The sequence below is a fragment of the Canis aureus genome, chromosome 27 (assembly GCF_053574225.1).
Source record: "Canis aureus isolate CA01 chromosome 27, VMU_Caureus_v.1.0, whole genome shotgun sequence".
Taxonomy (NCBI): domain Eukaryota; kingdom Metazoa; phylum Chordata; class Mammalia; order Carnivora; family Canidae; genus Canis; species Canis aureus.
Window position 1 is genome coordinate 23484203 of NC_135637.1, and position 13392 is coordinate 23497594.

Here is a 13392-nt window from a genome sequence, read left to right on the forward strand (position 1 = left end):
ACTTTTATCTGAAAATACGTATATTTCACCTTTATTTTTATCTATTTATTTTTTTTTGAGAAAGACTGAGAGGAGGAGTAGAGGGATGGAGAGAGAGAGAGAGAGAGAGAGAGAGAATCTTAAAAAGACTCCAGGCCCAGCACAGAGCCTGACACAGGGCTTGATCTCACCACCCTGAGATCATGACCTGAGCCGAAATTAAGAGCTGGACAGTTAACCAACTGAGCCACCCAGACGGCCTTATTTCACCTTTATTCTTGAAGGATATTTTAGCTGGATATAGAATTCTATTTTTAACAGTTTTTTTCTCTTTTAGCACTTTTATAATATTAGTCCATTGACTTCTGACCTCCATAATTTATGATGAGAAATCCACAAAATTCCAAATTATCATAACCCTGTAGAGAATCTGTTTATTTTCTTTGGATACTTTCAAATTATTCTCTTTCTCTTTGATTTTTAGTAGATTGATTATGATGTGTCTTAACATAATTCTCTTCATATTTATACTATTTGGAGTTTGCTGAGCTCCTTGAATCTGTCAATGTATGTGCTTCATTTGAGACATTTTTAGCCATATATTTCAATATATTTTCTACCTTTATTCTCTTTCCTCTCCACTTCTGTGACTCCAGTTACATGTATATTACACTTTCTGATATCCCATGAATCACTAAACTCTTTTTCCTTCCTCTTACTCAGATTGCATAATTTCTGTTAGTCTACAAGTTTAACTCTTTCCTCTGTCATCTCCATTTTGCTTAGCTCACTTGGTGAACTTTTTTAAAAGATTTACTTATTTGTTTTAGGGGGAACAGGTGGAGGGAAAGAATCTCAAGCAGATTCCCTGCTGGGTGTGGAGCCAATGTGGGGCTTCATCTGATATCATGACCTGGGCTGAAATCAAGAATTGGACATTCTACTGACTAAGCCACCCAGGCACCCGCAGTGAATTTTTTAAAGAAATTTTAAGTTTTATTTAAGTAAACTCTACACCCAATATGGGGATAGAACTCATGACTACAAGATCAAGAATCGCATGCTCCTCTGACTGAGGCAGCCAGGTGCCTCATTCAGTGAATTTTTAATTTTAGATATGTTTTCTATTCTAGAATTTCTATTTTTTATAGTTCCTATTTCTTTACTGCTACCTCTTTTCATTTATTGCGACTATATTTTCTTTTAGTTCATTGAACTTAGTTACAGCAGCTGCCTTAAAATCCATGTCCCTTACCTTCAACATTGAAGTCATCTTGTGTTGAGTCTAAGTTGATTGTCTTTTTTTTTTTTCTGAGCTTGTGTCAAATTTTCCTGATTTTTTTTTTGTATGTCAAGGTATTTGAGGCTATATCCTGGATGCTGTTACATTGTGGAAACTTTGGATTTTGTTATCTTCCTCTGAAGAATATTGATGTTTTTGTTTTAGTTGGTAATTGATTTGGTTGGACTCAAACTAAACTATATTTTATACAAAAATTCAAATCTCAGTTCAATTCTTCTGTCTTTTACTGAACTATTTATTGTCATATGTGTGAAGTTCCTATCATATGTGTGTAACTCAGAGATCAGACAAATATTTTGGCAGTTAATAATTTGAAACTCCTATCTCTTTCCCTTCAGGGATTTTCCCTTATTTTTTAGCTATGATAGCCCCAAACATTGTCTTCTGGTTCTTCAGGCCAGAAAGACTATGAGTTTCTCTTGGAATTTTGGCTTCCCTAAGCAGCACTGACTTCAGCCTGATCTAAAGCTAAAAACCACAAAAACAAATAGTTCATCCCACGCCATTACCTTCTTCCAAGTTTTGACTGTTTTACAAAGTCTGCCTATTTTTGTTCACCTTCCAGTGCCCTCAGAGTTAAGAGCTATTATCTATAGGAGAGCCAGAGCCATCCATCATCATCATATTATTACATTCTTGAAGGGTTTATAGTTTTTGATCTCTGAAGAAACATTCTTGGCATCTGAGTCTGGTTTTACAAGATTTAAAGAAGAGTACTGTGCATCAGGCATGGTAACAGGTTTTGTGTGCATGTGAGAGAGAGGGAAAGAGAGATATTTATAACTCACAATCTTTGAGATTGGTACTTTTGTCTCTATTTAAAGATGAGTAAAACCACCTACGCTGGAAATTTGGGTGAACTGAATCCTAACCTGATCCAGGGAAGGACTGAGTGGGTTTCTGAAAGGATGCCTGGGCATTCTTTACTATAATCACTTTGTCAGTGAAGGCCAAATAAACATCCCACGTGTGCAGCAATGGTCCAGGTAACTGAAATGATTATCGGTCATGCTTGTTGGGAGGATGGGAGTTGAGGTGTTCACTTCCTCAATTGACCAAATTATTGCTTCACTTTGAATTGCCTTGTCTGTGAACTATCCCAGAGGATGCTCCATATAGAGAAGTCGCATCTTAGATCCATCATTGAGACACTAAAATCAGCTCATAAGGTAAAAATCACATAGCAAAGAATCATTGTAGAGAACCACACACCTTCTATCAGTCTAGTATGGGCCAGATTTTAACCCAGTCTTGCAACAGATTGTCATTTCTTCATTTGGTAAAATAGTTAATATATTAGTTAGGACAAGTAATGCTAGCAGCTATAATAAGCCCCAAATCACAATGATCTAGAGCAGTAAAATTTCTATCTTATTCCTAAGATGTCCATCACAGACATTCCCATTCACCAGGCAACCTTCCTTGTGGCTATCAAGCATGTAAATTCCTTCTCTCTGAAGACCCTACTGAGAGCTCTGGGGCTTAGGGTTCTTTGATGGGCACTCAGCATCCATGTGGAAGATAGGTAAAGAGCAAATATGGAGGATCACATGGGGAATTTTCATGTACTGGGCCTGGAAGCAGCATAGTCATGGGCAGAACTGAGTCCATGCACCTCACCAGCAAGGCTGGGATATGTAGTCTAGCTTTGTGCCCAGGAGGAAAAGGAAATGAGTTATAGTGAAGACCAAGAAGACTCCACCACACTTGTCTTACACCATGATCTACATCCCCTCAGTGGAGGAAGATGTACCCACTTTGAGGCATATGAGAAGACCCAGACTAAGTGAAGAAGCAGTAAATACATGTGGCCTATTGCTTAGTAGATAACCATCTGGTAGAATGTTAAGCCAAATCCCCAAATTATTTAACTTTCTTTTTTCTCTTATCTGAGCTTGTGCAGTGAATGCATGTAACTTAAATGTGCATCTGATGGGACTCAGCTAGGTACCTCTTATCCATTCTGCTGCACAGGGCCTGTGGGGTAAAGGATGCTTGAGTAGATGTTTACAGAATAAAGAAGTGGATGGAAGAGGATCAGGAAGGAAGGGAGGAAGGAGGAAGGAAGGTCAGTGGTAATATACAACTTAGGAAGCTGCGGGTTACCACATGCCTGTGTTAGCAAAAGATACCATTTGTCCATGAACCAAGGTGACAAAGTGGAGGGTAACATGGTCTCACCACCTGGACAGCCACTCAGGAAATATCAACCATTAAATTTCCCCTGCCCTGCACCCCAGTGCACACCCCACATCTTCCCCTTTGGTTCTCATCTGAGATCTATCAGGCCAACTTCTGCTTGAGTAAAGATAAAGCAACAATAGAAGAAAAGAAACATTCCTGTGAACTAATCCAAAGCTTTAATCACTTCTCCCTGTTTCCTTGTGTCCCCTGGAGAAAAGGAGGGAGGGCTCCCATTCAGAGAGCTCGTTTTCCTGAGTGGGTTCCGATAAAGGACAGAACATTAGGTTTTTCTTCTTCTAAGGGAACATGGCGCTGCTTTTAGAATTCATTGGGACATTTTGGAACACAAACAACAGCGGAAGGCACTCATGTGGTGATAATTTAATGTAATTCCAATGTCAGCAATGCACCATGATGGTCTAGTCAGCTTGCCTGGAGGCGGTTGCTTTTGTGCCTCGCCTGAGAGAGTGGGTGCGCGTGCACTTCAGACATCAGCCAAGCACCCTCGTGCACAGTTCCTCTCTTTCCACCCCTGTTTTCACAGTGGTTTTCTGATTCCACTCCAAAGGACTCTTGGGGACAAAAGACATTGGAAATTTTTCTCAATTCCTAATCAGAAGGGAGAATCTGTAAGCCCATATGTATTTTGGGGCTTGGCCTGGATTATTTTTTAAGTTAATTATTCCAAAACTTAACATGGATAATTTTTGCATGAAAGTCCCAAGTTTGGACATCTCTGGAAAAATCAGAAAAGTTGACAACGCAGGACTCACATTTCTACACCCTTAGCAGTTGGTGGAGGTGGAGTAGCAGAGCAGGTTCCCTAGTCTGACCTGGGTTCCCTGGCACACCATGGCCCCACCTGGTCCACTTCACTCATTTCCAGTTTCTGCGTATTTCTGGCATTGATCTCACCAATCCTGCCAATAAGCCTTAGTCCCCAGGTCCTGGCCTCCCCATAGACTTACCTGGGTTTCTCCATTTCTTGTAGAAGAGAACCACAGAGTCCAAACAGATCTGGACTGTTGTCTTGGAAATTTCCATCCCACAAATGCAAGGACTAGTTCAAGATTTGTTTTTCATTCAAGACGTTTTGCTACCATCAACTTGCAACCCTGCTAAAACATTTAGTTGATGGAGTCTGTTGGAATGAGATTGGGCTCTAAGTGGCATTGGCCAAACTCAACCATTTCACTGAAGAACAGTGCCATCTGGAAACAAGGCTGTGGGCAAGGATGGAACCCCACCCCCTCCCGTCCTAGATCCTGGGCCCAGAGGATAAAGTCTGAAGGCAGGAAGACCCGGTCTGCCTACCTGGCGATACCACGGTATGGGCCACATGAATTTCATTGTACATGGGCTGGAGCTGCAACCATACTTCTATAGAGCTTTAGGCTAAAAAATAAAAAATAAAAAATAAATAATACCATATAAGTGATTCGGTCCAGAGGTTTTTCTATCAGGATCTGATGGAAACTGGAAAAGTGGATGGTAAGCCCAGGGGGCGTTTTGAGCTTCCCATCGCATTCATCAAATATTTATCAAAAGTTATTTTGTGACAGGCAGAAAATGGTGAGCAAAAGCAGGCAGCATCCATGCACTCACAAAGGAAGTCAGCCAGAAGCAAGAGAAGGGCACGGGGTCATGCTCTTGTGTACCAGAGATCCCAGCCTGGAGGTCATGGCTGGGAAGGACTTCCCAGTGAAATGACAAAATCTGAGGGGCAAACCAAATTGACGGGGTGAAGGGGTGCAGTTGGAGCATGTCAGAGAAAAAGGATAGCAGGATCAAGAGCCCTGGGACACAAGGGCACATGAGTATCACACAGAATTAGAAGCAGGTCAGTGGGCTGAGATAAAACGGGGGAATGGGAAGGTTTCTGACCATGCAGGAACCTTTAGATCATAGCATGAGGCCTGGTCTTTATCCTAAGAAAAGTGTAAAAGTAGGGACACCTGGGTGGCTCAGTGGTTGAGTGTCCGCCTTTGGCTCAGGTCATGATCCTGGGGTCGTGGGATTGAGTCCCGCATCGGGTTCCCCGCAGGGAGCCTGCTTCTCCTTCCTCCTATGTCTCTGCCTCTTTCTCTCTCTCTCTCTTTCTCTGTGTCTCTCATGAATAGATAAATAAATCTTTAAAGAAAAGAAAAATGTAAAAGTTTTATAGCCCTGTGGAGTCAGCCCCATACTGTGCAAGGCACAGAGACAGTGCAGGGGCTATGGAATAAGGGCCTCTACCCACATTTTGCTTCAGTTGTGGTTCCAGTTGTGCTCACTGCAATATTACCAACGTTGACACCGTAAGAGACAGTAATGACTGTGGGGCTCAATGACCGACTAGAGCACTGAAAGAATGCTCGATTAAATTAAGAAAGAGGCTTTGGAGGAAGCTTTATTTAAAACCAAGCTGTGCATCCTTGGGAAGTTCACTTCACCTCTCTGAGCCTGGTTTCTTCATCTGAAAAACAGAAGCAGTGATAGTGCCTGCCTCACAGAGATGTTCTGAGGATTAAACATGCTGATGGTGTGTGTGAAGCGCTTAGTACAGGGCCTGGCACATGAAAAAGAACCAATAAATGTTAGCTATTCTTAGCTATTCCCATCTAAATCTGTATTCCCAGACAGGCTGCAGAACTTTGGATTCAAGGTTATGAATTCCCTGGTGGAAAAAAAGAGGGGGATAAAAACAAAGTTCTGGAGAGCAAGAGCTGTGCAAAGCAGGAGTATCCTGTGAGGTATTCTATGTGGGAATTCGCTGGCTGGGGGTCAGGTGGAACTTCTGGAAGGAAGCCACCTCCCCCAGAGGAAAGATGTGAACAGGCAACAGTACCTTGTTTTCAGCAAGCCTCGGCAAAGACACTTGGAACCAGTCAGACCAGATTTGGAGGGAAAGGAGAGACAGGGATAGGCAGCATGCATTAGACAGTGACCCAAAAAGGAGAGAAAATGGAGAACATAGAATCAGGTTTGGAGGACAGACAGGATGTCAGGGAGAGACATTAAAAATCAAGCTTTTAACACCGATGAGCAAGATCATGTGGCTGGAGGTCATGAGCCTGGGTCCTGGATCCGGTTCTCTTCTTTTCTCTTGCTGTGTGCCCTTTGGCCAGTCATTTCTCTTTTGGAATCTCAGTTGGAGGAGGAGGTGTGTTTGTTTGGATTTTTTTAAGGTTTTATTTATTTATTTAAGAGACAGAAAGAACAAGCACGAGTTAGGGGGAATGACAGAGGCAGAGGGAGAAGCAGGCTCCCTGCTGAGCAAGGAGCCCAATGTCTGGCTCCATCTCAGGACCCTGAGACCAGAGGTTTAACTGACTGAGCCACTCAGGTGCCCCGAGGAAGGGTTTTTTTTAAAGTAGGTCACCTACAAGTTTATTTTGTTGGGTTTTTCTGGATCTAGCCATCTAGACAGGACTAGTTCCAACAATCTAGACAGATGTGTTGACCTCGGTGTCCCAGGAATGGATACAGAGTTGGGGTATAATGCAAATAGTGGCTGAGGGCCCGTGATTATACAGTAGAAGGATGTGGGCTTGAATCTTGGCACTGTCACTTGCTGGTTTTGTGGCTTTCCTATCTGAGCCTTGGTTTCCTCAACTGTAAAACAGTTCATCAACTCTAAGATGGCATTGACTATAAGATACCTGACATTTTATGGGCCGCAAGGCCAGAAAAAAATGCCACCAATAAGACTGCCATTCCGTACATCCAGGGTTCAGAAAAGGCAGCTCATTTCAGAGAGTTGAAACAAATCTAGGGGCACCCAGTGGGATCAGCTGGTAGAGTGGTGTGATTGACCCATGTTGGGTATAGAGATTACTTAAAAATAAAATCTTTAAAATGTATCTAAATGTAAATCAACCTGTGCATGAGAATCAGTGAAACTGGCATATAACTAGTGCCTAGTGTATAACTAGTGCTTAATGTATTAATTAGGTGCTAAATAAGAGTTTATTGAACTAAAGACATGGTTATCAGGTGATACATACTTTTTAAAGGAGGAGAGTAAAGTGGTTCAAGAAAGATGTTTCTCAGAACTGAACTTCTATCAATTTTTACACAGGAGGTACTTGGCTAGGAGGGAGAACTGAATTATGTATGTGTAAATATCTGTCATACTTTTTAAAATTTATTTTTAAAACTTATAATGTTAAATGAGGTCATTGTACGGTTTGCTTTTGGCCTAAGGTACAGTTTTGCATTCTCACGGTGACACCCTGGTTTTCTTTTCCCTTGCTGGGGGATCTCTCTTCATGAACCCCACCTGCCATCTTGGAATGGCAAACCAAAATGGCATAGGCAGTTCTTAGTGTTCTCAAAAGAGTACTGGCCCTTAATAGAAGGAGATGAAAGAAAGGAAGAGAAAAAGAGACTCAATCCAAAAGAATCTTTGAGAGAAAGGCTTTGAGAGACTGGGAGGAGGAAAAAGGGGAGCCAAAAAGAAACCCCATATGAATGAGACCATATAATGTTTGTCCTTCTCCGATTGACTTATTTCACTCAGTATAATACCCTCCAGTTCCATCCACCTCGAAGCAAATGGTGGGTATTTGTCATTTCTAATAGCTGAGTAATATTCCATTGTATACATAGACCATAAAGAAGTAAATGAATGAATAAAAAGAATCCCTCAGGCTTTTATTTCTCAGCCTGAAAGTTGTGTGCCAGCAGCTTCTATTGGGCTTTGGATCAAATTTTCAATTCCAATGCCTTGTCAGGGATCATTTCAAATGCGTTCACCTCTGGGAAGCAGGGCCATTCGGTGAGCAGGGATCTGAGGAGAGGTGGAGGGCATCTTGTCTGATTAGCTGGGCCTTATCTGCGGAGCCGAGTGAACGGTCTAATGCGATAAGCGAGCTTTGCGAGGCACTGAACCATCCCGACTTCTCCCTGACAGAGGCAAAGCCGAGGTCCCAGCTGCTCCTTATCAAGTGACAGGAACACTTGGTGAAGCCACGGAAATTGGATTTGAGTGATTCCCATCCTCCTTCCTCCCCACCCCAACCTAGAGCATTCTGATCATCCAGCCCGTTAAAGGGACAGCTCTGGTTGGGAACTGCCCAGAGAGGAGGAGACAAAGACCTGGGGAGAGCTGGGGCCTTGCCAGGGACGCATGATCGGTGGGTCAGTGGGTTGGTGGAGACACTGGAAATGGACCCAGTTCCTTCGGCTATGTCAGTCTTTCCACCAAAGAATTTTGTCTTTAAGATTTTTCCAGGGAAATCGCTCTACCACTGAGGCTACAGCTGAGCCATCCCCAAGGTGGTGGATGTTTACTTTATGGTCCTCAGGCATGATCCAGCAGGTAGTGGCATTGTCCTTCATGCAAATAAAACCAACTTGACCATAGTATTAATAACAACTGTGACTCAGGTCATGATCCTGGGGTCCTGGGATAGAGTCCCTAATCAGGGTCCCTGCAGGGAGACCTCTTCTCCCTCTGCCTATGTCTCTGTGTCTCTCTTGAATAAATAAATAAAGTCTTTTTTTAAAAATTCATACAACACCCCATGGGGTAGTCCCCATTACAGTTGGCTTAGAGAGGGAAAGCCATTTGCTCAAGGCCACACATGTGCTCATGTGTGGCCTGCACCCTACGTGTCTGGTGTCAGAGCCAGAGCTCTTTTTCCTTTTTTTTTTTTTTTTATTCAGAGCCAGAGCTCTTAACCACTGAGATTGCCTGCCTGCCCAGAGAGGTAAATGGGCAGAACAGGGATTTGAATCCAGTACTCCTGACTCTTAGTCCATTACTCTTCTAACTAATGATGATAATATGATAATAGTAACTCAATAATTATTATCCCATTTACTCTCCTCAACAGCCCAATTAACTGGTATGATGACCCCCACTCACCCAGGGTCACACTGCTAGAAAGTAGCAGATCTTGGACTGGAAACCTCCTCCTCCTTCCATTCCCAGACACCACAGTGATATTTCAAAATCCAACCTGATTATGCCAGCCCACTGCTCACAACCCCCTGTCGTTAATACCAAACCCACACTCGCCCTGGGGACTTACAAGACAAGCATGGCCCAGTCCATCTGCATTGCTGACAGCCTTCGGTCACTCTTTGCTTGGGCCACACTGGCCTTCTTGCCACTCCTCCCACCACAGGACCTTTGCACCTGTTCTTCCCTCCTCCCTGAACATCCTGTTTGTGTACCCCATTTCTGCCTTTTGACCTTGCTAACTTCTACTTCTCCTGTAGATCTCAGTTTAAACGTCACTTCCACAGAGAGCTTTCCTCTCTCTTCCTCTGGGGTAACCATCCATTTGTCATCCCACATTAATTAGGTGATTATTTAACTATATAGTTAGTTATATCCCCATTCACGTAATTCTTCTCTGAGTGGCCATGGGCCAGTCTTTTTCCTGGTCTGGGCCTCACTCTCCTAATCTGTAGAATGGATGACAAGACTCCAGGGCTCATCCAAAATGGGCTTCCGGGGCCCAAAGTGGACCTAGCAAATACAAGGCAGTCTTCGTGCTTCAATGGGAATTCTCATTCCTAAGGGATTTGCACTTAGTCCTGCCATGGAAAAGCTTCTAAAATCCCCTTGCCACCTCCTGTGATGGAAAGCAATGTGCCTGGCTTAACTTGTAAGAGGTGAATTGAATCTGAATTTGGAAGGCATTCTAAAGCTGGTGCTGACAAGAAATGAACACAGTCCTTCGCTCCTTCTACAAACATTTCCTGGAGACCATTCCCTGTCCAGCCAGCCTCCTGGGTGCTGGGGAACAGAGGCAAATTAGACACGCTCCCTGCCTCTTATGAATGTACAGCTGAGTAGGGAAGCAGACACTTCAGGTAGACAGAAGGAGAAATCACGTCTCCCATTTACCGAGGGCATGTTATGTTTCAGGCCAGTGCTAGGCTTTTTATAAACGACATCTCTTCTCTTTTCTTCCTTTTCCTTTCTTTTCTTTTTTTTTTTAATTCATGAGAGACACAGAGAGAGAGGCAGAGACATAGACAGAGAGAGAAGAAGGCTCCCTCAGGGAGCCCAATGTGGGACTCAATCCCAGGACCCGGCATCACACCCTAAGCCAGACGCAGATGCTCAACCACTGAACCACCCAGGTGCCCCTATAAATGATATTTCATTATCCCTATTTAATCCCAGCCAAAGCTCCCTGAAGTGCTGGTAATCTCCCCATTTCACAGAAGCAGCATTTGAGGCAAGAGAGGTGAAGTGTCCCCACGAAGAGCAGTGGTGTTTGCTTGCAAAGACTTCCCCCTGGCCACAGCCAGAAATCTCCCCACCCTTGAGGGAGGCGGCATGCTGTAATATTGGAAAGTCCTGGGTTGAGCCCTGACTTTGACACCTATTAACACATGACATCTCTCAACCTCTATCCCCTGAGATGTCAGAGTAAGGATGGCATCACCTCCCTCACAGGGTGGTTTTCACATTTAAGTGAAACAAATCTTGTGAATATTCCCAGTTTCTTTCCATAGAAGATGCAGAAAAAAATATTATACATGTTCCTCGCTCCTAGCAAACATCAGTAGGAAAGCAGGTGGGATGGGAATACTCCCGCAATGGGAACATAAACAAGATCGATGGAGCCCTATGTGCCTTTTTGACAAAATCTGTTCTATATCTGGACTGTTTGGAAGAATTAAGAAAATTAGAACTTGTCATCGAGTAAACGACTTGTTACTTTATTTTCCATATGGACTGTTGTCTCAGATGCTGAGAACCTTCCTTATGTGAATCTATCGTCTGAGCCCAGGGAACCTACGTAAGCCAGTAAATTTGCTACTTTCTAAAGACATTTTTCTTAATCTCATGCCATGAGGAAAAGCAATAAAAACAACCAAGCGGAAGCCCAGGGAGGACTCATGAAAGCTTCTGGCTATATGAGCAGGGCACACTTGGCTTCAGCAACAAAGAGGGACACACAGTACCCGGTGACAGCAATTATAACAATAAAAAGAACAGTGTCTGCCTACCAGGGCATCAGGTGGGTGAGGAGGCAGCTGGGGCAGGGAGAGTGATAACCAGTGAACTTTGATAGTGGAATTAACCCTCACTGGAAGTGGAAAGCTCGTGGACACTGGAGTCTGACAGCTCTAGTTAGAACGCTGGGTGCACCACCTTCTTGCTGTGGGACCATGGGCAAGTGGCTCCACCTTTCTGGGCCACAGATGCCATATCTCCAGAAAGGAAATTGTCATACATTTAGTCATTCATCCAACAAATAGTTACTGAGTACCTGCTATGTAGCAGGCACTGTTTTAGGCTCTCAGGCTGTAGCAGTGAATGCGATTGATAAACTCTTGCCAGTGGAGCCAAAACTTGCATAGAGTAGTAAGTCGGAAACAGTAATAATGTTGAACTTGCCACTGACCCTATCCTCCTTAATCTTCCCACATCCCTTTGAGGCTGACAGAGCAGCTATTGTGTCCTCACTGTACAGATGAGGAGACTGAAGGCCTGAGAGCACACCCAGCATCAGCTCACAGGCCTCCTGGCTCTTCCCACTCTACCACCTGCCTTGGGTGAACCAGATCTTATTGCCAGGTGATATCAGGGAACAGAAATGACACAGGCTTCTTCTTCAGTCTAGAATTCAATCCTATGATGCCACCATTTTCAGCATCTGCAGGATCTGTCATAGCAGTTCCCATGTAGTGCCATAATCTTCTGCCTATCGTTAGGTTGTGAGCTTTTCCAGGGCAGAGGCCTTATATCCCAAGGGCTTAGCATGGAGTCTAGCACCAGGTAAGTGCTCAGGGAATGCATGCTGAATAAAAGAATGGATGAATTAGGAAAGGGGGAAGAGAGGGAGAGAGAGAGAAGAAGAGAGGGAGGAGGAAAGAAGAGGGTTAGGGAAAGGAAATGTCTGGCTTATACAATAAATGCAAGATGGATGGGTGAATAGAGTGGGTGGATGGATGGCTGAATGGATGGATGGATGGTAGATGGATGGATGATTGGTTAGATGGGTAGATAAATGGATGGATGGATGACTGGATGAATAGATGGGTAAGTGGGTAGATGGGTGGATGGTACATGGATGGATAAATTAATGGATGATGGGCGAATGGAGATGGATGAATGAATGGATGGATGGACAGACAGATGGACCAGTGGGTGGATGGATAGATAGATGGCTGGATGAATGGGTGGATGGTTGAACGGACAGATGAATATATGGGTGGTTGGATGCATGGATGGATAGATGAAGGAATGGATGAGTGGGTGGTGGGTGGATGGATGGATGGTTGGTTAGATAAAAGAAGAAAGGAGAGAGGAAAAATGAAAGGAGTATGTTGGAGAGGAACAGGCAAACGTCCTTTGGAAGAGTCAATAAATGTTGAACAAATAAAGAATGAAATGCAACTTAAATCCCTTTTTCACTCCCACAGCTTACCCCTGCCCTCCCCACAGCCTTCAAAGCCTGATTAAATCTTGCCTCTGCTCTCTGTTCCAACCCACAGGGACTGGTATGTCTTTCTAACCTTTCAGAGTTCCCATTGTCTACTTGCCAATTAGCATCTTGGTTACAAACTCTCACTTCCCCCGATTGAAAATGACCATCGCACTCACCAGCATGGGGCAGTGTGGTAAAATCACAACTCTGTAGAAAGACTGGCTGCAGGGATTTTGGCTCTTCCACTTCCTAAACAAGCACAAGTTACTCCAACTCCTGGAGGCTCTGCTGCCCCATGTGTGAAACAGAGACACTTCCATTGCCTCATAGAGGTGTTAGTTAGACTCCCTATGAGAAAGTGTGCAAGGAGCTTCGTGCAGGGGCCCAGTGCATAGCAAGCATTCCCACAGAGTGGTTGCTACCATTATGATTGTTGTAGTTTGACCTGAGAATGTCTGTTCCACCACCCAGCATGGTGAGGCTGTAGAGACAACCACCATTTCTCCTCCCCCAGAACACACACACGTGCATGTGTGCACACACACA

General features: G+C 43.9%; 1 protein-coding gene and 1 long non-coding RNA gene across 9 annotated transcripts in view; one reads left to right on the forward strand and one right to left on the reverse strand.

The window, feature by feature from the left end:
• SEZ6L (seizure related 6 homolog like) overlaps nt 1-13392 on the forward strand; it is a 188992-nt gene that overhangs the window by 37084 nt on the left and 138516 nt on the right. The gene's annotated exons all lie outside the window — the stretch shown is intronic.
• LOC144299515 (uncharacterized) lies at nt 3847-9406 on the reverse strand. Its single transcript, XR_013366221.1, has 4 exons — nt 9318-9406; nt 4781-4861; nt 4435-4581; nt 3847-4038 (listed from the first exon to the last, which is right to left on the reverse strand). It is a non-coding gene; the product is annotated as an uncharacterized LOC144299515 (long non-coding RNA).